The sequence below is a fragment of the Ixodes scapularis genome, unplaced genomic scaffold (genome assembly GCF_016920785.2).
Source record: "Ixodes scapularis isolate PalLabHiFi unplaced genomic scaffold, ASM1692078v2 ptg001639l_1__unscaffolded, whole genome shotgun sequence".
Classification (NCBI taxonomy): Eukaryota; Metazoa; Arthropoda; class Arachnida; order Ixodida; family Ixodidae; genus Ixodes; species Ixodes scapularis.
The window spans coordinates 367,054-393,677 of record NW_024610181.1 but is presented as its reverse complement, the minus strand read 5'-3'; the positions used below and the strand labels follow the sequence as shown (position 1 = coordinate 393,677).

The 26,624-nt window shown below is 44.7% G+C and overlaps 1 pseudogene; it reads left to right on the top strand.

Moving 5' to 3' along the window:
* Nucleotides 1-24,891, top strand: part of LOC115331820 — a 65,016-nt pseudogene extending 40,125 nt beyond the window's left edge.
* Nucleotides 24,892-26,624: the final 1,733 nt, after the last annotated feature.

Sequence of the window (26,624 nt, the reverse complement as noted above, 5' to 3'; positions counted from 1 at the left end):
CATTTTTGCACTGATTTTGAATGCCTCGAAAATTCTCCCCTCTGTTTTCGGTACCTACTTGCCCAAAATAGATATTTTATCTAGCAAAAAAAAAAAAAAATCATACGAACGCTTATCAGAGTGGACTGCCAAGTTGCACAAGGGAGACCGCTTTACAGAAAGTTCATGCCCTGTGTACGATCTGGTGGAGCACGAAAGCACCCGATGTCAAAAGCCCGTGTCAAATGCCTCACGACTGACACCCCACCCTTTAGCCCCGCCTTTAAAAAGCTAGCTTGATCAGAAGCCCATGACGCGAATCCCCAGATCATATGGCCGGGTTCTCACCGTGATGGCGAAGCATTCTGCTTTTAATTAAGAGACAGCAAGTGTGCACGCGAGCGTGTGTAACGTAATCATGCCGTCATTTGTAGACCTTCAACATATTAGGTTAAGTCATGGAACAATGATGCTACACCTGTACGATCGCCCACATGTGGTTGGTATTTTAGTCTACAGATCTGGTGCAATCCACTTGCCTGCGTGCATTTTTTTTTTTATGCGCATGTTTTGTTGTTTTGTTTATGTTGAGGCATAACTTAGTTAGCCTCGCTGGTGCTCCGAGGCAACGGGAAGTGGCTGACGATTTTCTTAAAAATCATATTGCCTCTTTTTTTTTTTTCGTTGGGAGACATTTGATTTATTATTCTCGTTTTAATGTTGACATTAGGGTTCAAGCTGAGTTCGGAGCGTCGTGTCTGCCAGACTCTTTTTGTCTTCTTGCTCTTGAGCTGTCATGGTTAAGCAATCTCTATCACATTGGTTTTTTGGATACCGGGCAAGCAAATACCAACAGAGACAAACGACAGAATTCGAGCGCCCTTCCCCCCCACGGGGGGGGGGGGGGGGGAGGCGCACGCACCGACGGCCTCGAAACGGAATGCTTACAAGGTCGCTCGGCCTGGTGCAAGAACTCGTTCTTTCCCTGGGAAAGGGCGAGAGAGGGTGATGAGAGAACAGTGCCCCTCCCGTTTTCCCCACACTGCCCCCCACACCCATCACCAATCTCTTCTAATCTCTTCTTTGTAAGCGAAGAGGACTCGTCCTTGAAGGAGGACTCCCTTCATTTTTAAGCTGACAGTATCGAGCGAGCTAAGCGCCCACCGGACCAGTTATCACCTGCCTCGCTCTCTGCGCCTGGTTACAAGAGGGAGCGTGATCACGTGGTTAAAGACAGACGTGCGATTAGTTCACCGGGCACCCCTTAGCTTCCTCTACACTTTCAGCTTAGGAGTGACGGAGCCCAGCAAGCAAATCACACACACTAAAAAAAAAAAAAAAGAGAAAAAGAAAAAAAAAAAAAGAAGAGAAGAAAGCGTTCAGAGGCGCGCGCGCCAAAACGCCGTCGAGGCGAGATCTCTTTGCTTTGGGGCATTTCGCCATCGGAGCGGCGGAGGGAGGCCCACCCGAAAGCCGGCGCACTCAGCTCGCGGACGAAGACGTCTGTCACGTGATGTTTACTGGCCGGCGGGCCGCACCGTCGGCACCCCTGCCTAAGCACGCCGACGGCAGCTCTTCCATGACTTCGTTGCCGCGACCACTTGTCACCATTCAACCGCACTTAAAAGGTAAGTAGCTCATTTTCGCATGCGCCTTGAGAGATAATCGAAGTGCAGAAGGAATGAAAGATGCGTAACTTAACGCGATAGCGCGTGTTGTGTCAGAAAACGCGCTCCACCTTGTTGCTTCCGCTTTCCCCACTCAGTCGCACGAGGTCAACGCTTCCTCGCATCAGACTCGACTCGATTGACGTGTGCAGGACAAGGGCTCATTGCCATGGGAGTTTGGTTTGCTCTGGATTCTTTCGAACACTTCCTGTTCGTACCTTTTCGCTTTCCGGCGCCGTAAGAAGAACAGAAGAGGTCAAAAACACTGAACCGCGCTCGTTGAATAATTATAATGGGCGCTCCCGCGTGCTGAAATTTAAGAGAGCATGTCATCTTTTCTTTTGTCTAAATATATATATATATATATATAAAGTTCTTGTCTTAGGCAGTGTTGTGTTCGTTTCACATCGCGCATCCCCGCTCCGCGAATGCGGCCACCAGACGGTCATGTTATATGTCGAAAAATTGCCTTTCTGGAGCGTTCCGGAGGCTGGCGGCAGCGTGCTGAAGTTACGTGTTTTACTCGTTCGTCAGTATTCGCCGAAAAAGTTATTTAAAACCCTGTGTAAGCCGTGCGACTTCCCGTTGAGAACACGTCAAAAGATTTCGGAAGCGCAGTGCCGTAGGAAAAAGGCGCAACTCGTCGAAATCAATTTTACCGCGGCGTGATCAAAGCTTCCTTGGCACGCCGAAGCGCTGCGTCTCTCTGCCTTCGCGCGCTTGGATACCGATCAAGAATCGGTGCCGCGGCAAAGTTTTGAAGGTGTGTCGCGCGTGGATGTTTTTGTATCATAAATCGGGCACGGAGTTCTGGGTCGTCCAGCTGTTCCGGCAAGTTGATTTGAATAAAGGGGAAAACAGTATGGACGGTTGCTCTTACGCACTATTAACCATGGCTATTAACCATGTTCCATATCTGCTCTAATGGATCACATGGCAGCGCAAATAGAGCAACGCTGTGGAGCAAGTTTGGTTTTCGAAGGCAAAACTACAAGACAGCGAGAATTAAAATTTGTGAAGCGCGACCCACGCGGTCGTGTGCAGTCCCTTGGCCAATCACAATTAGGTGAGTCGCGCTGAAACGTCAAGTGCAATAAAGTAGGTTTATAATGATTCAGCACTAATCAGTGATGAGGAGCTATCGTGCACAATATTATGTAAACCGTCTAACGACGAAAAAAAAGACGTACTGAGTGCGACTCAGTTTGTGCGAACAAGTGATCGCTGGTTTTTCCAGTTTTTCTCTTTGAAACCAAGGGATGTCATCCAAGTTGTTATTGCTACGGAAAGAGCTCATATAATGTAAGCAAAAACATTTCGTGCTCGCTAATACTAATTGGAAGTAAAATGTGCCGATGTCGTGTTCGCGCTAACAGTATCATGATGTGTACTTTCCCCTCCTCGTTCGTTGCCACTGGCCACTGGATCAAGCTCTTTCTGGACCGCGAGTGCTGGACGTTACAAATACAGGGTGTCACAAAAGAAAATTTACACTGTCTTTTTTACTCCAAAACTAAACTAGGCATCGCCGAACGCTCATTCTCCGCCCAAAGGCAGAGCTTGAGGTCACAACCAGATGCCAAAGTTTCAGCCTGATTTGATAACTTAATCAAAAGTTATAAGTGATTTTCTGAAAATTTCAATGGGAAAATGGAGCCCATTTTTGCCCGTTTTCGGTTTCTGGTGCCATAGAGCCCCATGTGTTTGAAAACTCTGTCGGCAACCATTTTCCCAATGAAATTTTCAGAAAATCACTTATAACTTTTGATTAATTTATCGGATCGGGCTGAAACTTTGGCATCTGGTTGTGACCTCTAGCTCTACCTTTAGGCGGAGAATGAGCGTTCGACGATGCCTAGTTCATTTTTGCAGTAAAAAAGACCGTGTAAATTTTCTTTTGTGACACCCTGTACAGTCGTCGGGGTAAAGTAAAACGCTGCCCCAGAAGCACATATATGGCTTCACGCACATTGTACTTGCAAAACACATTTACACGTTGATTCTTTATTGTCATCCGAGCACGCGAAGGCACAGAGACGCAGTGCTTTTGTGGGCCAGGGAAGCTTTGATCACGCGACTAGACCGGTGAAACCTGCTTTCGACAAGTTGTGCCTTTTTCCTGTGGCACTCTGCTGCCGTAAAAATTTCCACGTTTTCTCAATGGCAAGGGTCACGGCTTACACAGGGTTTTAAAAAACTTGTTTGGCAAATGACGACAAACAAGTAGAAAACATGTCTTCAGCTCGCTGCCGCCAGCCTCCGCCACGTTCCAAAAACAATTTTTCAATGTGCAAGATGGTTGTTCGGTGGCCGCACTCGCGCTGCAGCGAGCAAGCGGGGATGCGTGATCCGGAAATTGTCATAGGACCGGTGGTTCGTTCATTTCGCGGTAGGCCTAGCGGGCGAACGACGACCGTGCTCGCATAACGTACCGCAGGATGGCGCCACCGACATCATTAGATGCTGGCTGGAAGCAGACGATGACGTGCCACCTGCTTTGGCCCCTATGATTTATTAAATACTTTCAGCGAATATGATGTGTTACCGCTCAATAATAAATAGGACTGAGGTACACAAACCACTTCTGTCCCACGGTGAGCTGAGCGAGCACTCTGCCATAGACGGAAACAATTTTGTTCTTTTATGAAATTAAAGAACCCCAAGTTACTCGCTTATATTTCCCTACGTAAAAGCAACTATTAAAATATGTGCTCGAGCGAAAAGTAGCCACTTTCCGAGAAAAGTGTTCAACTTTTACTTTCCCTTTATAGTTGCTTCCCTTTGGCTGGAACAATTATTGATGCCTTGCATGGGAGGAAGTGAGGTGTCAATCATTGTTTCAGTGGCCCCAATTACTTGAGGAACACTCGTATGATTCTTCCTCGCTATATTTGCATTTTAAAGAGATGCTGAACCGAAATCTGGATTCCACAAAACACGGCGGCAAAAGCGTGCAACGGGATGCTACAAACACCAAAACATCGCCCATATAGCGATATCTCGACCATATTTTTTAAAAAAAGGAGGCGCATGTGACAGATATGTTGACGTCTTGTTTCTTTGAGAAGAGTCGAGAAGGAGAGGGAATGGTCTTGCGTCTTCCTCGCCTCGTCGCCTTGTTGGGGCGAAGCGAAGTGAGGAGAAAACCAGATACGTTGACTCCACGGGCGTCCACTCGAAATATCTCCTTACGAGTAGTGTTGTAGGGATTGTAGCGTCCCATCTACAGCTCCTGCATCGTTTTCTGAAATCCAAATTTCGGTTCACCATCCCTTTAAGGAAAAGTGCATGTTGTGACATGTAGTTTATTCGCTCTGTTAAAATAGTTTTATTGCCCTGCAGTTGTCGAAGACTGAACTGATTTAGTAAATGGATCGAGATTTAAAGGCATTTTGCGTTTTTACTTTCTATCCCCTTCTATTACAACACTTCCAACAACAATCGTTTTGCTGCTAATATTTGTCTGTATTATAATCACAGTTAAAATAGTTTTTATGGCACTTTGAGGAATTGCGGGGTTTTCTATAGTACTTGCATCGCTTTTTACAAGGTGATGAACGAGAATCACTTGCTCCAAAAGCTGAAATCGGAGGGGTGGGGGACATGCTACCACAGCCATGATGGAGCACTCACACATATTTTTGTTGCAGTCTATACTTCTGAGCATCGCCAGCAATGACGGGCCCATGTGCTGGACAGACCATGGGACGCCACTGAACCGATCATTCTCGAGCCAACCACGGGAAAACAGCGGCTCCCAGAACCCGTCCTGGTGGATTTCAAGTTAGGAGCCTGCCAACATTGGTCGTCAGCTGCAATGCCTCTACAAAAGCCGCTATCCCATGCCAGTCATTCGGGGCACACTACCACAGCCGTGATGGAGCACTCGAACATCTTTTTGCTGCAGGTTGGTTATTTGAAAACTTCAGCTTGCTGTCATTTTAGCAACTAATGTCTGCTAGTGGTATTGTGGCCCAGTGATTGCCAAATTTAACACAGCTCTCTCTAAGTTTTCTGACTATTAGGTTGTAAATTTTTTTTTGATTGTACAGTTAATGACAACTAGTTACTTTCCAAACAAAAGCTGCTAGAATTTATTCTTGCCTTTGTTCTATGTGTTCGTATTTGGTTAGACAGTACTAAACCCCGGTACAAGGAAGATTTTGAAAACTAGGGCAACAGAAAGAAAAGACTATTTCAGGTAGCCAAAAACTCGAATTTTGAGGCAGCCTGGACCAAATATAACTTTTGGGCCAAACTCTGTATCGAACATATGCATTTCTTCGAAGACAAATTTTAGAACTGACCTGCCTTTAATATTAAAGAATAACGAAAAAACGTTTTGGAAACTTATTTTCCCATATCAGTCATTCCGTTCAATACTCTTGATGAACAATGATGGCAGTGTTATTTCGGACGCTGAATGTCCTACGGTTTTTAACAATTGCTTTTAGTCTACTTTTACTGATGGAGATAGTTCCTTCTTACCTTTTGTACCAGATGTCGATTTTAGGTATATGGACCCTATTTCTATTACACCGTCTGAAATTGCGATATTAATCATAACCTCAAAATTTTCAGCTCGGCTGGTGTCGACTCAGTTAATACAAAAATTCTAAGAAAATACCAAGGGTGTATGTAACCAGTGAAATATTGGCACAAAAAATAGGTGACTAGGCGAAGTAAAAGTGAACGTTTAATGGGGCAAACTTTGCCCAAATTAAAGGGAAATAACAGCACGTCGGAGGTGTCGAGTGTCTTCAATACAACAGGGTCTAGCACAAGCTATAGCTGATTACATAAGACCACGCGGGGCTTCTTTTATAGCACTCTCCTTTCTAGAACATTCTGTTCTAGAATTAACCACGGCCTTCTCAAATTTTCTAGAAGCATCGTCTTAGGAGTAAATAAAAACATCTGCCGTCCCAGGATTCAAACCCGGGACCTCTGCATGACAGTCGGGCGCGGTGCCCACTGGGCTACCCCTAAGCACGCAGTAATATGCAGTCTACTTTTCCAGCATTCGTCCACTGGTTGCGTCCCATTTGAGTGGAAGGTTGGGAAGGTCGTTCCAATCTACAAAAGTGGCGACCGTCACTCTGTGGGAAACTACCGTCTTATATCATTAACCAGCGTTGTATGCAAGTTGTTAGAACTCTAAATATTTTCTCATGTAGTATCGCATCTGGAATCTACTAACAACTTTTTCTACCGAAATCAGTACAGGTTTCGTAAAAGATAATCATGCTAGAGGCAGTTGCTGGAGTTCACCCATGATATTCATGTTAATATGAACACTAACTCCCAAATATGATGCCATATTTTTTTATTACTCTAAGGCTTTTGATCATGTATCTCTCTGTCATTTAATATCAAAACTTTCCTCACTGAATCTTGATTCTCTCACTTTATCATGGATTCAAAGGAAGGACTACCCAGGATAAGTGCTGACTAACAACTGATTTTTCACTGGAATGTGTAGCTGGCACTATATTCGCTCAGGCATAGGGCGCACCATGGATTTTGCACTTCTTTCTTCTTCATTGCACACTCCACATGCTAACCAAGATCCAGAAAATGAATCTCACCGTTCGTTGGAGTCAGTGAAGGTTGGCTCACTCAAGATGGTCTGTTTTATTATGTAATAGGTTTCCTTCATTTCTCTACACACTCGGTTTTGGTGTTTAAATAATACAATGGTGTTGGAGAACTGCGGTTTGCACCCGGAATCTCGACAGTGCACCGCTAAATGCTAGTATGCGGTCCCTTCCAATGAGCTTTGGTGTTCTCAGAGTCCGATGTTCAGGCATCGCCCGGTCACCTAGGTATCCTGGTCGCCAGATAAAAATCAGAAACATTAAAAGATATATTTTTGTAATTATTAGAGCTTTAAATATTCTGAAAGGTTTTCTGTATGTCCAGTAACCTATGGTGCTGTCATGTAATGAATATTCTAACTTGCCTAATTTCTGTGTCCTGGCCCTTTCAAGCAATTTTATTTGAGTTTACAGCTTTCTCAAATCACACTGGCACCTGCAGTGCACTTGCGTGTAACTTATAGTTTGCAGGTATCAGGTGGTTTAGTTTGTCATTGCATTCTGTTCAGAACCTAAGCACAATCCACATTTTTTGTTTTTCTTTGTTTTCAAGGTTCTATAGTTGTTCATATAGACTTGATTGCTGTGCAAGTTACAAACATTGCCTTCCACTTGTAAGCTGGACGTAACCCACTAATTATTTTTCAAGAATAAAGATACAAACATGTTTTACTCAGTGCTGCATCTTGTGTGCACTTGCTTGAAATTTCTTACTAACACGGTGTTCAAACACCTATCTCTGGGAGGTGCACTTGGCAGTAACCTCTGAAATTAACTTGTGACAGCAGGCTTGAAGAAACTCAATGAATGTGGAAATATTTTGAAAAGTATTTTTCAAACTTGCCTTGTTAAAATGGTTTCATAGCATAAGTCACAAGTTGGTTTCACTGTTTAGTGCCTGGCAGAATGAATCTGAGTTACCTGCACTGCGATTATGTATAACTCATAGTTTGCAGAAATCGGGAGGTTTAGTTTGTCATTGCATTCTGTTCAGAACCGAATCACATTCCACTTTTTTTTCCAGGATCTGTAGTTCTTCATATGGACTTCATTGCTCTGAAAATCAGAGATTGCCTTCTACATGAAAGCTGGAAATGGCCCACTAATTATTTCTTAAGAAAAAAGGTATGAACATGTTTTACCTAGTACTGTATCTTGTGTGCACTTGCTTCAAATTTCTAACAGTGTTTAGGCACCTGCTAACTGCTGGGATGCGCAGCTGGCGTTAACTCCTGAAAGTAACTTGGCCTCACAACCTAATCACATTTCATGGGCACTAGATATTTAATTTGAATTGTTTTTGCATCAAAACTTAGTTGGCGTGTTGTCCGTAACTTGCGGCGGCAGAAAGCTGCAACTTTTAATCACTGAGCTGCACGTCATGCGTGACAACGGGAATCATTCAGACATTACAAATTAGCTGCCGTGAATCATTCAGACACTAAAAATTAGCTGCCGTGAATCATTCAGCCATTAAAAATTAGCTGCCGTGTTGTCCACACGTTGCAGCAACGGCTAGAGCCTGTTGAGCTGCTAGCTGCAATGATCTAATAAAACGGACGTCTCGGGGAACAATAATTATATAAGTAAAATGCTCTATTTATTGTTCACTGAGACGTCCATTTTGTTAAGTCACTGCAGCTAGCAGTTCAATAGGCTCTGGCCGTTGCTGCAAGGTGCGAGCTACACGCCAGCTAATTTAAACGATTCTCCTCGTCGTGCGTCACGTGCAACTCTGTGATTGAGAGTTGTGGTTTTTCGCCGTCGCAAGTTACGAACAACATGTCAGCTAATTTTTGATGCCGGAACAATTCACGTATTCGTGCATCATGTGCAGTACAGTGACAGTTATAGTTTTCTGCCATGCTTCTACGGGTCAAGTTACGGGGAAAACCGCAGGGCCTCATTACTTTCATGCACGTAATACATAGTTAAAGCTGTGACCGTTAGGGAAGACAACGGTAATTGTACCGGCATCAAAAATTAGGTGGCAATTTTTATTAATTTGTCGGATTTTTTTTTACAGTGAATGTACTTTTTTGTCAGGATTCCATGAGCTTGGATTGTGTCTAACTCTGGACCAGGAATTTCCAACGAGTCTAGCGTGTAATCCACGGCACAAGGCCCTGTAAAGCGCTATTTGTGAGTGCTTTTTATTCTAATAGTCTGTGAGAGGCGTTATGATTGGTTATTTATGTATTCGAAGTCATGTTTATTTCATTTTTGCTGTTAAAATATGGCTGTCTTCTTGGTGGTAGATGTGTGCTGTAGTAAAGTCCTCCCAGTAGGTCCAAAGCCGAATGCCACAGAGCGTTGAGTTAGTCCTTATTTGCCAAGATTCGGCATGTTGGGTGCGAGTGGAGTGTCAGTTACGTCACTGCAATATTTGAATATCTTTGCCAGTAATTGTCTTTACTCAACGAGTTCTTTTTATGTGACTGATTTATTTTAATTTCTTGATTCATTCAAATGTCATGTTCTGTTCAACTATCATGTTCTTTCGTATAACAGGGTATTTATTCAACTTAATTTAGTAGTACATTTGACACTGGTGAGCTGAAGAGGGAGGCCAGCGGTTTGATTTTTAACTTGTAAATAATATGGAGGCAATATGGGTACATTTATGACTACATATTTCTGTGCCGCAAATACCGTAAGCCTTAAAACATTTTTTTTTGTTTTCAAATCAACATACAAATATAGGCATGAACTTAAATGACAAGGTTGTAATTATCAGTTCTTAAAAACCCCTGAAAAGAAAAAAAAGCTTTTTTTTAAGTCTGATTGTTAAAGAAAATTGAAGCGAAAAAATTTTAGAGAAATATTGATGGCGCGAGGTGCCTTGCAATTAAGTCAGTAGTCACCTCCTTTCAACTGCTTTTCTCTTGGCATTCGGGCAAGTGGAGGAGAGGTGGATCGGCTTCGCCTTCACGTTGAGGTGGAAAGAGCAAATGACCATGCTGCGATGTCATGGACTTGGCCCGCATAATTTCAGATCAATCTTTTGCCGTCAATATTGCTCTAAACTTTTCTTTTTTTCGCATAAAATTTATTTTTGACACGTGCGTACCAACCAAACTGCTTAAAAGAATTTTTTTTTTTCAGAGGCTCTTTAAGGTTAGATGAAAAGTTCAGGGTCACTATGATGTTGCGAGAGTAGGCCTAAGCAATTTATAGATTCACCTTCCTACTATTAAAAAAAAAGAAAAGAGCTCTGAATTCGACCTTGCAATGCATGTGCCTGCACCTGCATTCAGAGTGGTGCAACCAGTTCATTCACATGCAACGAGAAATTTAGAGGCCACATCTATTGTGCAGCTAGCTGCATGATGAAGTGGCACACATGAACAGCTTGCTGACTATCTAGTAGTGTTGGTTGTGGTGGGAGCTTAAGCATGCCACAATGCATTCTTTGTTTTGTCATGTGGCTCATTTATCAATTATTTTAACTCTTGCGAGCTAAAACCCGTGTGTTCTTGGGTTTGGCTACTTTTGTATATATATTTTTTTTCTCTAGAATTTGTGCATTTTAGTGTGTATAATTGTTTTTTTTAATTAAGGTTAAATGGTACTTTATAGCAAATTAGCTCCTTGTAGAGCTGAAATTACATTTAATTAATGGTCTCCCCAAACTGAGATGTTACATGCATTTGCTAGCTTTTTTGTGTAAAGTTGTAAAATAAACTCTATTATATTTGCAGTCAGCACCGAAACACAATAAATTGGTCAATCTAATTAATCTATAAAATTTTGACAATTCCACTTGGACAAATCCAGATGTTAAGAAATTGCATTCATCCTACCCTTCGGGAAAGTCTGTATAAATATAGAGTTATGTCTTTTGCCACTGTGGGCAGAGGCCAGCTGAATTGCTTCCGTTTGGAAGGTGGAGGGGTGATGTGCAGGGAAGCTAAACACTGTCCCCCTCTCCCATATTGTCTGCTATAATTGTTTCAAATGTCACGAAAAAAAGGGGGGGGGCAACTGCCCCCTCCCCTTGTACCCTGTACCCCCTGCCACTGGCAGCAGGTGCAAGGCATGTAGCCAGGATTTGGTTTCGGGGGGGCCCGCCCATGACAAAATGCTGTATGAGGGGAAGGGGGGAGAGGAGGTCCCAGCAAAATGGAAGATTTCGAGGGGGGCCCGGGCCCCACAGGCCTCCCCCTTGGCTACGTGCCTGGGGGGTGCTAACTTGGGGATGCCATAAATGAATGCAACCACTTACGGCTGCCATTGCATACAAAGGAGAAAATAGAGGGAGAGGGAGAGAGATGGTGGATTATCTTTCTCTTACGTGTTCATGTCAGAATCACTAATGGTTTTGGATGGTTAAGGCTGAGCGAGCTAGCCATGAGTGCTGCCTAAGTGTTCGGTTTGGACTCTTGTTCAATCGGCAAAAAAGCAAGTCCCAGCCAACTATTCAAGTATATCCTATAAATGGCTCCTGGGATTTTCGAAAATGGTCTATTGTTTTGCAAATGAGTGCGCTGGTATTAACTAAGGGCACTTAGCAAGCTGTTTACTTTTTCTAATATTGCTGACTTTACATTTATGCATTCATTCTTCACAGGAGGAGGGGCACGACGGATCGACCTGTCCAGTGATGCGCATTGATGAAGAGGACTCAAGTGCCATAACTCTGCTGGTGGAGGACCACTTCTTTGAGGTGACGGATATTGTGGCTGGTGCTGCGCTCGTTCTTGCGCTGCACTGGGTCCACGACATATCTTACCGTCAAAAAGCAAGCCGGTCACTAGCAGTGATTGGGCACTTCATTGGTTTGAAGTACAAGATAAAGTCCGTCTTGGCTTTGGTTCTGATATCAGAGTTAGAAACTTTTAGCCAGAGGGTATTTAGGTGCCAGTTTTGCTTTTTTTGCCATGTGTTGAAATTAAAGTCTTGGTTTATTAAGCTCTTTTCTACTGTTTTTATTCTTTCTATGCTGACTTTTCATGAAGACCTGTAGCCTCTGTACAGGGTCATGCTCTATGTGCCGTTCCAGATTTCCTATGCAACCATCTTGTGAACATGTACATAGCCGCTTTTAGATTTTAGGGCTACTGTTCTTTGCAAAAGAGTTGTACCTAGTTGTATGCCACAACTCCTGCAATAAGGCCAAAAGTATTCCACATTACAGTGAAATCAAGGGAGGTATTGACATTCATAAAATAATTGCAAAAAGAAAAGTACAGTGGTCGCACTTCAACTGGCTAGGAATGCCAATTGCCAGTAGAGTTTTTTTTTTTTCCCAGCAAACTTTTTATTAACAAAGAGCCAATTTTACACTTATGTTCTTTTAATTCTCTTTTCAGGCGTTTGTGTTACTTTTTACTGGGTTAAATTTCACCCATCAAAAACAACATATAACAGTATAATTGAGCAGAGTTTGTGTGACCCCTTCCTGGAGAGGGTGTTTAATTCTTTTATACAGAGTTTAGGCACCACTTCTAACGGGGGTGTACTTTACACAATTCTTTGTGGAGAGTAATTAACTCTATTAAAGAGTTAAGCACTCTTTGAAAAGGGGTCGCACAAACTGCACAAGTGTGCTGTTATTTGACATTAACTTTTGCTAGAGAGCATATTTAACTCTTCAGTACAAAGTGTAGGCAACACTTCTAATGGAGTTGTATTTACTCTCCTCAAAATGGTCATCACAACTGTTCCTAGAGAGCATGCTTAATTCTTTAATACGGAGTTTAAGCAACACTTCTAAAGGAGTTGTAGTTACTCTGCACAAACAAGTGAAAGCAACTCCTGGAGAGTTTTTTTAACTCTTTACTACAGAGTTTAGACAACACTTTTAATGGAGTTCTCGTAACTCTACACAAAAAAGTGAAATCAACTCTTCAGGGAGAGTATGTTTAACTCGAATACAGAGTTTAGGCCACACTTCTAATGGAGTTGTAGTTACTCTACACGATGGAGTGAAGGTAACTCTTCCTGGTGAGTTTGCGTAACTCTTGAATACAGAGTTAAGGCAACACTCTAATAGAGTTGAGGTTACTCTACATGAAGGACTGCAGGTAACTCTGCCTGGAGAGCATCCTTAACTCGTTAACAAGGAGTTTAGGCAATACTTTTGATAGAGTTATAGTCACTCTACACAAGGGAGTGATATTAATTCTCGTCAAAGAGTTTAGACAACACTTTTTATGGAGTTATAGTTACTCTACACAAAGGAGTGAAATTAACTCTCACACTTACACATCAAAAGAGTAGTCCTGGCTCTTCCAAAAGTATTGGCGTGACTCTTTATAGAAGAGTTAAGTGAACACTTGTATGAGAGAGTTAAACTGACTCTCGTCGTTGAAGAGTAACCATTACACTTCATAGAGAGTGCGGTTTGCGACAACCCAGATACTCTCCAAAAAGAGTCGAGTCGACACTTGTCGACTCCTTTTTTTTTTAGAGTGTGGACAACTCGAGTGTCGAGACGCCGGGAAGTTGTTCATAGTGGCAGGCTCGGGCATGCAGTGCACATTCCATGTTGGAAGCCTCGGTGATATGAACACTTCGACTGTTGTTGGGGGGTTCCGGACAAGGCTGCCGAAGGTGTTGTCCCTCACGTGAGGGGCATGGAATTCTTAGGTTCTTGTCTTCTGTAGCATCAAGGTCGGCGTGGACGTAGGCGTGGGCGCTCGATCAAGCGCAAAACATCCTCCACGAGTGCGGTGGCGCTCTCGTTGGGGCAGTGTCCTGGACAGAATCAAGAATGCGGCTCTCTCTCGTTGATGTTGGCTGACGAATGCGCGCTTCAGCTCGATCTTGCAAACTTCCCATGACGTTAAGGAGGATCTATGGTTCTCAGACCAGCGCCGGCAGTTTCTTCCACGAGAAGTAAGGTTCTGCAGGAGCTGGTTGGTCTGTCCACCCAATGTGGCGGGCGACACTGTCATATTGTTCAATTCAGTCCTTGACGTCTTCATACAGCTTGCGTGAAAAAGCGTCGGAGTGTGATTTGCGACGGGCATGCAAACAATGGTGGGAGGGGACACGGTTTGCTGCTACAGGTTTGTCATTGTTGGCTTAGTAAGCTTCAGATTTTCAGACAGGAGACCGAATTCCGGTGGTTTTTCCTGGTAGCAGCAACTGGCTCGGATTTCAGGTGCTTCGTGGTGTATTTCCGAGGTTACTCCTTGTGGTACTCGGTCGTCTTGCGGTTGTTCTGCCAGACTCGGGTCAGGACTTTGCTTACGGCTCGACGGGGGTATAAGACGGAAAATAGTCCGCCAGCCGTGTCCCATTATCGGGTAACTCGGCTGAAGAGCCGCCGGGTTCACACAGAGTGAAGGGCTACGGGTAAAGTGCCCAGCACCTCCACCAGAACATACGATTACAGCTGAGCATGACCTGCAGTGTCCCAGAATAGTGAATATTGATAGAAGATATGACTGGAACAAGGATCCGTGACAGTATAACAAAACTCGCAGAAGAGAATCTATCCTGACCACTGAAGAAGCTGCATTGCTTTAGTGGCATTCTGTCCGAATAAATCCTCTCCTTCGGGGTTTGGCGACTGCCGTGGACGAACTGAACTGAAATGGATGTGGGACCACTTTTCTGGTAATGAGCCACTGCAGACTGTTGCCACAAAGCGGCGTGAGCTGGGTACGTAACACGCTCGATGAAATGTCCGGACAGCTTGCAATTCGCGTAACGAGTGTGAATGAAACGTTTGTGTTGACGAAACGTGCGACAGACCAGCGGGACCAATACCAACTGCGACACCTGTGCTCCGTGAAAGTGCACGTCTACGCCGGAACAATTTCGGAAGCAGCACAGCATCACCTAAAGCATGGCACAGGAACTACCAGCTTAAAGGCAGCTCTTCGGTGCGCCGCACACCTGCGCTCCGTAAAAGTGCACTTCTACGCCGGAACAATTTGTAAGCAGCACAGCATCATTCAGCACGGCACGGGAACTACCAGCTTCAAGGCAGCCTTCCGGTGCGCCGCACAACCGAAGTGAGCCCTCGGTCATTTGATCGAAGCTGCACCGCGATTGCACACCGCCAAGCACGACTCACGCAATTTCCGTCGCTAAACTGTGCATCCAAATATATTGCACACGCTTCACTGCAAACCTCGAAGATTCCGATGGTCAACGAGAGCACAGAAACGTCGCCTTAAATTTTATCCTAGCGGTATCCGATTCAATCCGAGGTCCGAGCAACGTAGGCCAGATTGTCTCTTCCTTGGCAATATCCCGGTCGGTCACCAGCGAAATGCACACCGTTCCTCCGTATTTTCACGTTATACCTACGTCAAACACCACGCTGAACTCCGAACTCGCTTTCGACCGGCCTCATATGACGGCTTCCGCGTCTGAAATCAACTCGCCGAGACGAACGACAACCAACAAAGCATCCGACAAGCCCCGGCCCAGCTGGGGCCAGCCGCTGCATGGGCGCTGCCATCTTTCCTGTGACGTCACGTATTTGGTTTGGTCATGTGACGTGTGGTCAAATTTGCGTACAATGGCAGCCGCCTTATGGGGGTCACTTTCGAGTGCAGACCGGAACCCCGGTTTATCGCTCTAAGCCCCTCTACCTCGTTGGTACTTTTGTTTAGGCGTCAGTGCGGGTGACTCGTACCAACTCGACTGGGGCTCCGAACCACGTGTAACCGCAGGGCGAGGCGTCGATTTTAGTTCATCGAGAGTGAGATGTCGATTTTGACTACAAAGAGCTTGATATACAAACACATCGGTTTGGTTTCGGGCATAGTTGATTGGCGCGGTTGGAGCGCGCATGCAGTTGCCCGTGGTCCCGATTTGCCGTGATCGTGGGAGTTGGTGCCTCGGCACCGGTGGGCTACCTCGGCCATCAACATGAGCAGAAGTAAGTGCGTGGTCTTTACTAGCTTTAGCTGTTCTTTGGTAGCGTACCATATTTTGACGCTTAGCCGTTAAGAAACACCTGCGATGATAGTTACGTTTGTTTTTCTTTGCGAACGCAGTTAAGAAACGAAACACGCGCTATGTTAGTTTCGTTTGTTTTTCATTGCGAGTACAGGCACGTGCGTTCTCGAGCTCAATTTGTCTTGTCAAAACGAAACCAAAACCATCATTGTGTGCGCGAATGTGCACGCTGTCGTGTGTTGTCTCCCGCCGTCAGACGACTGGCGAAAACAATACCCGCGATCTTAAGCGAGTTGGTTAATTGACAGTGCTACACACTTTTTTGTTTCTTTCCTTTAGCGTGGAGGAGTGGTGGTTACATCAGAAATGCCGTACAACACTCCCGCGCTGCCGATTCCTGTCGTGAACGCACCTTAACTTGCTATAGCCACTCTACTCGTACAAGTTTCGGGTATAAGTGTATCTGGTTGGGGGGGGGGGGGAGGTTGGGTAGAGAGAAGCTGGTGGGCCTTTTTTCACGTAAGAAGGCAGCCTGCCCCGCGCCTGATGAGCTACATCTCATTTTCAGTCTCGTTCAAACTGAGCTGGCACCGATACTCGAGGGGCTATTGCCATCCTGCACCTCAATGTAACTCAGCATCACTCCCCAAGTCATCATAATCAGCTCGGCAGCGTTCACCTTCCACGAAAAGAAATTAAAAAAAAATATTTTCTTTATATACATTGTAGTATGGTATACAAGTGTGCAACAGTAAATATTTGATAGTTTTATTTGCAGTCATGTTTTGATATTTGCGCTTTCCACTTGTTTCAGAACGGTGCACCAAATTTAATGTGGACGTGCTGGCCAAGAAGGACGGCAATGGGGATTCAATTTGTTTGGTGTCGGCCAAGCTCAACAGACAGTGATGGCTTCTGCGTACTCTGCAATGTGACTGTGCACCGCTCGTAACATGGTACGTCAGCAATAATGCGCCATGCTGGTTCTCAGAAACACATTCAAAATCTTAAGAAGAAGTGAAACGCAGAAGGAGTCCTCACCAAGGACTTCATGGTCCAGGGCACCCTGGATTTTCACAAGAATGCGGCATCACTGTCATTGCGAGAGGATGTCACAAGAGCAGAAACACTTTTTGCTCTCTCCATGGTTGCAAAATCTCTTCCATACACTTGGGCGGATTTGGCAACCTTAACGTACCCTCACATGTTCCCTGATTCGCAAATCGCAAAAGGCTTCCAATGTGGTCGCAAGAAGATTTCAGACATAATTTCCGATGGCCTGGGACCGTACTTCAAGGAAAAGGTGGTTCAAACGCTTGTTCAACCAGAGGTGTTATATAGCATCATGATCGACGAGACCCCAGTGCCTGAGGCGATGGTGCAACAGTTGGATGTATTTGCTCGCTACTACTCTGTCAACACGCAGAATGTAGTTTCGGAGCATCTGCAGTTTTTTCATTTAGGACATGCTACTGCAGATGAACTGTTTTGCTGTGTTGAAGATGCTCTTAATGAGCTTCCAAAGAAGAACATGGTATGTTTCTTCAGTGACGGCCCCTACGTGATGAAGAGCTTAAAACGCAAACTGAAAGCGGAGTTCAGCCCTGACATGATTGACATTGGAGAATGTAGTCTTCATAAGGTCCATAATGCTTTCTCTACTGGCTTGGATTCTTTCTGTAGTGAGTTGGAATCGATTGTAACTGATGTCCACCACTACTTCAAGTATGCGACAAGGCATGCAGACATGAAGGAACTGCACTGTAAACTCGGATTGCCACAGCTTGAGTTCTTGCGTCATGTAAATAGCAGGTGGCTGACGCTACTTCCCAGCATTGAGCGTGTGCTTAAATTATACGACGCCCTGATGAAGACCTTTTTTTCGAAGTCGGGGGTGCCGAGAACATCATCATCGGCAAGGCACAGTCGTCTGGCATCTGCGTTCACCAACAGCACACTGCGAGCAAAGTTGCTATTTGTACAAAATGCCGCACAGATCTTCAAGAAGTTCCAGACGCTTTTCCAAAGCAAGGAGCCTCTCCTGCACATCTTTTACGATGAGATGGTGGCACTCGTGAAGCAGGTGCTTGGAAAATTTCTTCGCCAGTAGTCAATTGTTGACCTTGCGGTTGAGAGACTTTGATGTCGAATCGTCTCTCCATTGGAAGGCAAAGCCAGAGGTTGGTTTGGACACCGAAATAGAAATGGAGGCGTGGACGCCAACTCAAAAGAAGGCATTTTACACCAGGGCAAGGGCTTTCTGCATAGCATGTACACAGTTCCTAATATCTAGGTTGCCGCTACACAACAAGGTGTTGTTCCATTTAAGGTTTTTAAAGCCTAATGCAGAAGTAGAGTTTGCCACAAGGTCGCTGCGATATATCGCGAATGCTCTGCCACAAGTTATTCCCCCAACGAAGTGGCGGCACTCACTGATGAGTGGAACTCTCTCGTTTGTGAAACTTGTGACTGGGAGCTGTCTCCCAATGTGGTCACTCATTGGAGTGACGTGTTTGCACTAAAGACGCCAACTTGTGATCCCAAGTATCCAATGCTCGGAAAGCTTGTGAAGGCTTTTTTTGCACTCCCTCACGGCAACGCTGATTGCGAAAAAAGGTTCAGTGAGAACAAACATGCCGTCGAAAATCGAAGCTCATTGTCCATAACGAGCATCTCAAGCCTTCGTCAAACAAAGACATCCATGAAGAGATACAGCGAAGACCCCACCAAGGTGCCACTTACTAAAGAGCTTTTGAGAGGTGTGGAAAATTCGTACAGGGGATATCGGCAACGGATAGAAAAAGAAGAAGCATCACGATCCCTCATGCGGAGACATGACGAAGCCTCGGGTGTAGTCTCTGAAACGAAGAAACTCACAGATGAGAAGTCTGGGCTCCAGTGCCGCCTGTCTTCTCTTAAAACACTTCTACTGAGTGCACAAGAACTGATAAGCAAGGGTGTGGCAGTTAAGGACATGTACAAGGTGGGGAGTGGACACCTCCTGCTAAGTTATGTGAACTCTAAACTGCCCAAAGTACTCGAGCGCATAAAAGAAATTGACTCTGCTCTTCAAACTGTGAAAAAAGGTCAACTTCAGTTGCTTCTAACGTACGCAGATTCAGCTTAGTGACATCCCTTCTTTTTTTTTAACATGGAAGCCTGTGGGCTCTTCTAGTCAGTGTTTATGCTGCATAGGTATTAGTGGCTGTGACATTTTTAAGACAATATATTTTTCCATCTAAAGTAATATAGATATAGCTTTGTATGCTAACTTGGGTGTAGGGATTACTGTATTTTATGAACAGGGATTAAGAACATTTGTATTTAATGAAAACAGGTCAGCAAGGACTGCTTTATTTTTAAACATCTTGTGGTACCATAATTTTTTTTTATGGAGACATGCAATGCACAACATTTTATGGAGTACATAAGGTTGCGTTGCTCTTCTGGTCGATGCTTAAAGCTGCATATGTACGAGTGACTGTGGTATCTTAAAGATATAAAATACACATTTTATTTTGCATCTGAATTTTTGTCAGATGTCAGTAGCCTTGTATTTTGTTACTAAACTTGATATAGGGCTTTTTAAGCAGTGATGGAACATGTGTATTCTTTATTAAACAAAAACTGTAGTCAGCGAAGGTAGTTTATCTGACACCTTGCAGTGGTTTAGTTTTCTGGATACATGTTTACAATTGGTCTATTAAATAGACGGTTTTGTACTGGCGTGGCTCAAGTTGTGCTTTTATTGTCGGGGCCTCGCATATAAAGTCTCTCCTGACTCTGCCTGCTGGCGGAATGGTTCTCAAAGCCTTTCCTTTGCATAAATTGCCAATATTCCATATTTTAATGCAATAGAAATAGAAATGTGTGTATGTATGTTGCTTGAAAATTATTCTGGGATGTGCATGCATATAGTTTTGCTACAATTTCACATTTAGCAACAACAAATCACTTTTAGACACCTGTTTGACTTCCGTTACCTGCTCCAAGACCTACTTCTACGGCTACAAAACTTACTTTTGCTGCTCCCGAGCTGCTCTAAAGCGAGCCTTTTACTGCTCCAAAACTGCTCCATAGTGAGAATTTCGCTGCTTCCAGCCCTGCTACAAAAGGCTGTAGCCCGCTTCCACCCCTGTATAAGTAACAACTTGGAAATTGTGTTTGTTCATCTTCGCTTGCGCCACTCGAGGTAGATTTTGGGATGCTGTTATCGTCCCTCGTCCAGTAGCTCTAACTTCGTTCAATATTTACATGATGCTATCAATAAAGTTTCTGTTCGTTTTCCTTGTCTCCCATTAATTTTACTGGGCGACTTTAATTATCCCAACATAGTGTGGTTGAGCGAACGACCATTTTCCAATCCCTTTTCAAGGGAATGTTACGACTTCTTACAAATATGTCGATTTCAATTTTTCGCAACTTGTTACACAACCTAGGAGAATCACTTCATCTACATCAAACATTCTAGACCTTATTTTTTCTACTGTGCCCGACAATGTTTCTTCTTTGTCTTGCCTGCCTGGTTTGAGTGACCACTCATTGATTCATTTCGAGCTTAAGGTTGCGGTATCTCGTGCTGTTGATAATACGAAACGTGTCAGAGGTTATAAGAGAGCGGACTTCGAATAAATTAATGGTAAGTTGTGCCTTTTCTTAGATGACTACTTACCACAATTTTCGTATCGCTCCCTGGAAGAAAATTCGAATCTATTTAAATGCAAAGTTGATTCTGTCAAGAGTACTTTCATACCGCTAAGATCCGTTACGTATAATTGCCAGTCTCCATGGTTTAACCAATCCTTTAAACGATTGTCTAATAAGAAGAAACGTCTTTTTCGATCTGCAAAAAGCTCCAACTCTCAGCAGCGTTAAGACGCCTAGCGTTGCGTCCGCAGCTAGTGCTTATAAGACAGCAATTACGAACGCCAAAGATGTGTTTTTTTAATGTTACCTTGCCCAGCATGCTGATAAAATGATCCCGAGCAATTCTGGAACTCTGTATATAAGAATCATAAGTGTGCCCTGTCTCTCAGAAATACTGATGGTGGCTATATTCCTAGCAGTGAGTGTGTAAGTGTCTTCAACGAAATGTTTGTCTTGGCGTTTTCTTCCTCAGATCTCTTGTATTCCTGAATTGTCTACCTATGCTTATTTTCCAATGGATCCAATTTGTATTGACACTATAGGCATAACCAATGTGATAGATACTCTCAAAATGTCGTCGTCTGCTAGTATTGACAACATCAATTCTAAATTCTTGAAAAATACGAAAATGTACAGTGAAATTATTTTATCCAAACTTTTTGAGCAGTCTTTGGAGCTTGGTTTTTTCCCCGACGATTGGAAAAGTGATTCCTTTGCATACATCAGGTGACAAACATTCTCCAATTAACTATCGTCCCATCTCAATTACTAGCATACCCTGTAAAATTCTTGAACATATCATATACTCTCCCCTTGCTAATTTTTTAGAGTCTAACTCTTACTTCTGTAATGCTCAACATGGCTTCCGGAAATCATTTTCTTGTGAGACTCAGCTCTTGTGTTTTACCCATGACCTTCATTCCGTTCTTGACCGGGGCTCTCAGGTAGATTGTATTTTCCTAGATTTTTCTAAAGCCTTCGACAAGGTCCCTCCTTATTCAAAAGCTTATCAAACTTAATTTAGACCCTAACGTCGTTGCATGGCTACGTTCGTTTCTTACTAATCGATCGCAGTTTGTAACAGTCAATGACGTGTATTCCCAGCCTTCACCACTCACTTCAGGTGTTCCCCAGGGCTCTGTTCTGGGGCCCCTCTTATTTCTTAACTATATTAACAACTTACCTAACAATGCATGTTCCTCTGCCAGTCTGTTTGCAGATGACTGTATTATTTATCGTGAAATTACTAATGACTTTAACATATCTCTCCTTCAGTCTGATGCTAACTCTACCTCTGACTGGTGTAGCTTGTGGTGCATGAAATTAAATACAGCTAAATGTAAATACATGCGTGTGTCTTAACTCAGCACGTCCTGTTTACTCCATTGATAACGTTCTTCTCAAGTTTGTGCCATCCTACAAGTATCTGGGAGTGCACATAACATGTGATTTATCCTGGAAAACTCATATTGGACATATCGCTAACAATGCTAATCGCGTGCTTGGATACCTTAAAAGTAACTTTTCTCGCGCCTATGTCATTGAAACTCATTCTTTACAAAACCCTTGTTCGGAGTAAGCTGGAATACGCTGCGTCTATCTCGACCTTGAATCGCTCCTTTCCGAATTAGAATCCGTCCAGAATCGTGCTTCCCGCTTTATTCTTTCGAATTTTCATCGTACCGCCAGCGTAACCGTAATGAAAACGAGCTTATCCTTGCCTAATCTTTCTATCCACACAAAAGTGTTTTGCTTGTGTTTGTTCCACAAAATATATCATCATAATTCATCTCTCAAGCAAAGGCTTCTAACACAACCCCATTATCTTTCAGCACGGAACGATCGTAGATTCGAAGTTGGCATTCCATCCTGCAGGACGAACGCATATCATCATTCCTTTATTCCCAGCACCTCTTTGTATTGGAATCACCTTCCCATGGACGTTGCCGAAATCGTGGACTGTTAGAGTTTTAGAAATGCCTTAAGTAACCTGTATTGCTTCACAAAACCATAGTCCTTCTGCCGTTTTACTGTTGTGTATTTTTTCTGTGTTTTTTAAACCCACTCCCCTCTGTAACGCCTTTGGCCATGAGGGTAAAATAAATAAATAAATAAATAAATTAATAAAGGTTCGGTTGATGAGGTAGACATGGTACCGATGACGTCGAATTATTTGTTAACCCAGGCATGTGGGTGCCGGCACCGCCGCGTTTCTTTTTTTTTTTTTTGTTCTTTTCTTTTGTTTTTAAAAGTCGGTAGGTTAATTTTTATTTTTCTTAAACCTACCTCAGCCTTAAGGAGGGGGGAGTGTGGGAACCACGTGTTCCCCGCATCCCTATCTAGGCCTAGCTCAGGGAGGCCGCGGGGCGTTGCACGTGGGGGCGCGTCCCGGATGCGAGGGAGAAGCCGTATTCCCTGGTGGACGGCTTTCCCTCGCCCTTCTCGGGTGATTTGCCTAAGGCACACCCCTCGGGATCATGACTTGGACGCGTCCGCCCCTCCGGGGAGCGAACCTACATCTGACCCACCCCGGGCGCGTCCATTCCCGCAGGCATTATAAGACGGCCCTAGTCCAACGGGCGGGACTCTCGCTGGGGGGAGGCTCTGCTCGACGGAGCCTTCATATCCTCATCTGATCCTCCCCCTCCGTGATACTGTCAATAGCGGCAGCGCGTACTCCGACTGGCGATCCTGTCAAAAGAGACAGCGCCGTCATCTCCACCATTGTTGGCCTTCGGGCAAGCGTGTGGCATTGTCGTGAAATAAACACGTCTTTATCCGGACCCAAGGAACCTTCTGTGTTTCTAAGTGGTGCCCCCATAAAAGGGGAAACCCACAAAGTGCATGAACAAGACTGCAAGAGAGGATTCGACTATGTGTCCTACCCTCTTCTAACCGGTGTACTAAACTAACGCCACGCAGATAGCAAGGTTCCCCCGAGGTATTTTCTCAGTCACGTAGTGAGATCTATCGTGGTGCACAGATAGGACACGAGGGTGCGTCACCAACCAAGCACGAATCCCAGACGAACACGCACTTGGCCGTCATGTCCAATCTGGGCCCCGCGATAAATCTCACTATGTGACATGGTAAATCCTGTGCTCAGGCTTTCCTATCTTGGTAGTGTTGACCAAACTGGCTTGTGCTTTTTGACATTTAGTGCATGCACTATAAGTTACTAAGCCTACTGTGTAACAAGAAATCATTCGTCTGGGATTTGTTCGGAAAAGCGAGTTAGTCCTTTTTTTAGTTAATTTATTTGGAGTTATCAGATAAGCCAGATGGAAGTATATTCAGGGAATGAAGAATCAACACACAAAAAAAGGGACGACACGAGCATATCTTTCAACTAGCAACGAACATAAAATTTTTGGGTATTCTGCGTATGTTGCTACTTGCTTCTGCCATGCCTTGTTCTGCGAATTTACTGTTTCTTAGTCTTTTGGCTCCAACCAAATTGCTCATCAATTTATTTAGGGAGGACGTTTTCATTAGAGGGAAAGTAAGTTTGCTTTGTTATTTATCGTGTTCTTTACAAATAAAACGACAGACCATCTGTTGGGGGTGTCTTTTTGCAGAAACAACTTGCTATTCACTGTTCACCTACAAACAAGCAGACTGGGAGAGAAATGTCCGTTCCAGAATGCAGCATCGTTCCGTGGGAACGCTGCACCAGCGTATGGTCAACGCTCGGAGCAGAAATCACGGGAGAAGTATGCGACGACAAATAATGGAGACGTTTTTACTTGTGGTCTCATTGTTTATCCAAAGACACCTGGCTGGGCTGCTCCCCTGATGGTGTAGTGTTTGAGGATGGAAGACAGCGAAGTTGCTGGAGATCAAATGTCCGACAAAGGGACGGACAATGCCGGCGAAAGCTTTTTCTTTCTACCTGCGACTTCCTTGAGACAAACGAAGTAGGCACATACGCGCTGAAAAAACGTCACACCTATTATGCCCAGGTGCAACTCAAAATGGCACTCTTCGATCTGAGAAAGTGCGACTTGGTTATTTATGCAGACATCGATAACACCATCGAAGTTTTGAATGTGGTGCATGATGAAGCCTTTATTTGGCCCCTGCTCACTAAAGTAAAAATTGTATACTTCGAGCATGTGCTCCCAGTCCTGTGTTCGTGAGCATGCCACATAACCATGCGATAAAGTGCCGAAACGTGAGAGGAGCGTGTACTCGGCACTTTAGTGGCTGAGATAACTTGTCGCGTTCCAAGAGTTGGTCATAAAGTTAAGGGCTTTTGGTATTTTGTCACGTTGTCTTTAAACAACCTTTTATTTTCAATTGTATATTGCTTGCATTCGACTGAGGCATAATCTCTTAGGCTTATAGGGTCCCCTCTCCGGGGGGGGGGGGGGGGGCACCTGTGAAAGCAGGTGTTTGGAGAGTGGCGTCTCCACGGACCCCGAGCCATGCGGGTTCGCCCGCCCACGTCTGACTGTGCGTGGCTTTCCCGTGTCTGGGGAAAAGGGCATCCTGGTGGTTGAGCTGAGCTCGGGGCAGGGTTGGACCCTTCGGGGCCCCCCGGGCGAGGCAATACACCACTTCGGCCCCCGCTTCTCATAGACGGGAGTCCTGGTAAGGCCCGGCCAGGATGATTCAGTCTAGTCGCCTTTTCTTCTACTATCCCCTCCGATCTTTTGCTTTTACCTTTCCTGTTTCTTTCACTTCCTTCTCATTTCTTTTGCTCCTTTTTCACCCCTCTTTGGCGGCAAGGGCTAACCTTGGGTGGCAATGGACCTCTGTCTTCACCCACACTTGGGTATAGTTTCCCGGCAGCACTGTTAGCGTAACGTCTCCAGCCAAGCCCTTCTTGTTATGGTGCGTTACCTAACCCCTTGTTGGGCTCGGTGGTGGGCGGTGCACCGCGGATTCCGAACACTCTTTGCCCTTTTATGGCGCCCCACCCCTCCAAACCCCGTTCAGGGCACGCCCTTAAAAGGCGCTGCCCCGAACAAAACACCATCGACAAAGAATGTGAAGTAGAAACGTTTACTAAGTTTTTCATCGTTCATTCGCTGGATGAACAAAGACCTGTTTCCAAGCTGTCACCTTTTATTGTAGCAAAGGTGCTAAAAAACCTTGTAGGGTTTTCCTACAAGGCTAAAAAACAGCACACTGGAGACCTTCTCGTGGAAGTGAATACAAAAAACAAAGTGACGCACTTCTTAAACTAACTACCATTGTTGACGTGAAGGTGTCGGTGAGTCCTCATTGCACACTAAATACTGTCCGTGGAGTCCTCTCTGAGGACGACTTCCTGCACACTAGTGAGGAAGAACTCCTCGAGGGACTCCAGGGTGCCGGTGTCGTCGCCGTGAAACTCATTATGTTTAGGAAAGATGGCGAACAAATTCCTTCGAGACATGTTATCCTGACGTTTGAAAGACATACCCTCCCCGAGACAGTCAAGGCAGGATACTTGAACTGCCGCATTCGCCCGTACGTCCCCAACCCCCAGCGGTGCTTCCGTTGCCAGCGTTTTAGTCATGGAACACGCAGCTGTCGAGGGAAGGAGACGTGTGCGAATTGCGGTAGTCAAGGTCACGTTTCCGATACTTGCGAGGCGGCTGCGGCCCTCTGCGTTAATTGCGGTGGACCACATCCTGCTTATTATCGTGCATGTCCCTCTTGGAAACTAGAAAAGGAAATTCTTACCATCAAAGTTAAAGAAAACATATCATACCCAGAAGCCCAGAAGCGGTTCTCCTTTTTGTCAAAGGGGAGTTTTGCCGAGGTGGTGCGCAGGGGCCCTGCACCACGCTCGGAGTCAAGGGCCACCCAGGTCTCTCCCGAGATCTTGGCGGCCGACTGCAGGGCCCCAGCTCCCCGACAGGAGCAGCGGCTGCTTTCTCCA